This window comes from Liolophura sinensis, chromosome 13 (assembly GCF_032854445.1).
Source record: "Liolophura sinensis isolate JHLJ2023 chromosome 13, CUHK_Ljap_v2, whole genome shotgun sequence".
NCBI classification, from domain to species: domain Eukaryota; kingdom Metazoa; phylum Mollusca; class Polyplacophora; order Chitonida; family Chitonidae; genus Liolophura; species Liolophura sinensis.
The window spans coordinates 27,489,458-27,493,161 of NC_088307.1; positions in this window are offsets into that span (position 1 = coordinate 27,489,458).

The following is a 3,704-nucleotide window of genomic DNA, read 5'->3' on the forward strand; positions in this document are numbered from 1 at the left end:
CAATACTGGAAAGTAATCATGCGATGACGATTTAATACAAATGCTTGCAAGGCGATTTATCAAATATTGAAAACAAAACCGGTGAATAAACAAAGAACAGTGACGACAGTGTGATAGCTTACAAATGGTTACAGGTAACCAATGAATGTCTCTCGTTAATCTCACATAGTTGTCGCCACAAAGATCAGAAGAAAGTCTAATTTATTCATAGATTTATTTGATTGTTTAGTGTCCAAATGTGACACAAAATATGTGACGTATTTGGCCTAAACCCCAAAATATTTTCCGCTTTTCATTGGTCAATAAAGATTACGTGGGGTTCACATATATGCCCGAATCCTGCAGACGACGTCAACTGTGTCTGCTCAGTAGGTTATCTCCCTTTGTTGGGTTGTACGTACAATGGTCACATCGCTCAAGCGATTCACCTATACATCGATCTCCTGCATTGAATTGACGGGTCTTTGCAGGATAAATTCACTACATGGTTGTGGATGGAGGGATGGAGGATGCAGATGGGGACAATATACAGACCTAGACGCAATTTAAAGATTCGGATATATATATATATATATATATATATATATATATATATATATATATATATATATATATATATATATATATATATATATATATATATATTATTTATATCAAGTCGGACCCCCTCAGTATGTGCAACTGCAGTGTGGTGAAAGACATATCCAATAATAATACCAGGACTGGTCTAACGGAATGATTAAGGAAAACATCTATGTTATACCTGACGCAGAAATACTGCTGAGCCGAACCTTATCTAAACGAACAATTAAGGGAAACTTCTATGGCCTACCTGACGCAGAAATACTATTTAGCCGAACCTTATCAAAGCGAGCAATTAAGGGAAACTTCTATGGTCTACCTGTCGCAGAAATACTGGATAGCCGAAAATTATCTGAGCGAACAATTAAAGGAAACGGACACAGTGTACAACCAATTCTGATAATCATATCGTATTAAGGTGATGGCTTATGTCAGGTGGCCAGTAAATTGAGGAGAGCTAAAAGACACATGGAATGAGATACACCATTAAATATCATCATTAGCTGTTAATTCTACAAGGATGCTTTTTGTATAATACACAGGCAAGTATTGAGGCTCTTGGACAACGTCTAATCTATTAATTAAACCAACAGTTGTATCCACTCGTTCAAATGTCAAAATTCATATTCCACGAGTTCAGAAATCAGTCAATTATCACAGTTTGCAATAGCTTTACGTCAAAAGGTGTCTTGAACGTAGAACAGTGCAGTGATCGGTTTGTGCCCCACGAGATATCCCCCCCCCCCACCCCCCGATAAGCAAAGGCCCTCTCCACAAATCAGTCATGACAACTATCTGCAACTAAATCAACGGATCAATAGCTGCAAAGGTCCTCGTGCAATTAAACGATGATACAGAAAGTGACAAAATCTGACAATGCTGACACATTTTGACTAATCGCTATGCACAAAAAGGAACAAACCAGCAGCTATTAGACCCTATGTCTTTACATAGTAGCTATCTCGGGCAGCATGTTTGGTAGCTGAGGCAGGACGTTCCGCCCAAGACTATAGCTGTGTGGAAGCTCGGGCAGGACGTGCCGCCCAAGACTATAACTCTCTGGTAGCTGAGGCAGGACGTTCCGCCCAAGACTATAGCTGTGTGGAAGCTCAGGCAGGACGTGCCGCCCAAGACTATAACACTCTGGTAGCTCAGGCAGGACGTTCCGCCCAAGACTATAGCATTATACAAAGCTGGCTATGGACTCTGGTAAAATCCTAATCTCATTTTACTGAGCAGATAACCACATGTAGGATGGTTGCAATAATTGGTCTAAATATTTTTATGTTTTTCAAAAAAATGTTTGTGCGTGGGTTCACTTTAATTATCAGTAAAATAAATTCTACAACCAGTTTGGTCAGCGCTACGACTGTTTAATTGTTGTCATCAATGCTCCACAAACAATTAGCAATGATGGAATACATGTATACATATCCTGTGCAAGGATTACAATCTTGATCATCGTATAGGTACACCACAGTACCTTACCAATTCTTAAAATAAATCTTCGGACGTAATGATGCAACCAATTTGGAAAGAACTAGTTTCGAGAGTGAAACAAGATCTTTTGAACACAAGCATTGCGGCCAGAGAAATGCGATCCCGTTCATTTGTGAATTGTGTCGTCTATCAAAGTCAGTTTTACTAATGAGAGACCAAATCCTTTACCCGGTGACGGTTGATTCTTCCCAAAAGATTTTCGCGTCTTAACGTTAGAGTCTACAGAGTATATATGTATGTACGTCATTCGTGGACGACGCCTAGCTCGCCAACAGACGTTAGTTAACGGTTGGCAGTTTTTACCAAGTAGATACAACTTAACTCACTGTCGTATCCCTTTTTCTTTACATCAAAACGTGACCATGTAAACACGCATGTGCCTTTAGTCTGAGCTGTGAGCTGATAACTGCTCATGGAATGTTGATCAGTCAGGTCATCCCCCCAATTTGGATTTTGTACATATCTAAACTTGTACCTTTCCAATCGTGGTTTTTCCCGGTGTATTCCAGTTTCCTCCACCAATAAATATAAACCCCTTCGTTTAAATGGAATATGGCGTTAGGCATGAAAGAAATAAATACATTTATGAGTTAGACTCTCAGGATATGTACCAGGAATATCTCCAACTGCATATTTTTGACGGATAAATTACACAACAACAATATGTTTGAATATTAGGGAGAACAAAAGGGCTTACACGCAACGTTGAAAGTAAAAGGATAGATATTTATAACAAGAAAATCTCACTCAGTCTAATATTTATAACACTGTGGTTTATTTAGAAATAATCAAAAATAGAAATAATTCTTTGACAATATTTGACAATGAAAACATACAGATAAAAAGTATTAAAAAATAAAGCATTTTTATAAGGCAAAGAGGCAAAGCAAATGAACACGACACCAAAAAGTACTTTTAGTTCGTATTCGTATTCAGTTTCGTACAGTATAGCTAGCCTACTATATACATGTAGGGATGAGAATGTATTACTCACTGTTACAATATTAAAGTTCTCAACAGATATTTCTACGTGTGTGTATATACATATGTGTGTGTGTGTGTGATGTAGGTCAAACGGTAAAACATTGTCATGTCTTAGCGGGGTGCAGGCGTTTTTCCTTCCTTCTTTTTCTTTAATCTACACACAACAATACACACATTAATTGTACAATGCTCCGTCTCAATCGTAATGTCCACATGGACGCATTTGGTTTCCCGCTTGTCAATACCTACAAATAAAGGAAACGCTTGATTTTCATGATTTATCCATTCATTTGATTGGTGTTTTGCACTGCGTCCATGCCTTTAGTATTACATGTATAACCGTCATATGCTTATAGACGATAGCACAACAAAAGTCACAGAAACGACACCAGACAAGCTTATAGACAATTGCACAAGACAAGTCACAGAAACGATACCAGATAAGCTTATGGATAATAGCACAAGAAAAGCCACAGAAACGATACCAGATAAACTTTTAAACGACAGCACAAGGGAAGTCACCGAAACGATACCAGACAAGCTTATATACAACAGCACAAGACAAGTCACAGAAACGATACCAGATAAGTTTATAGACGACAGCACAAGAAAAGCCACAGAAACGATATCAGATAAAC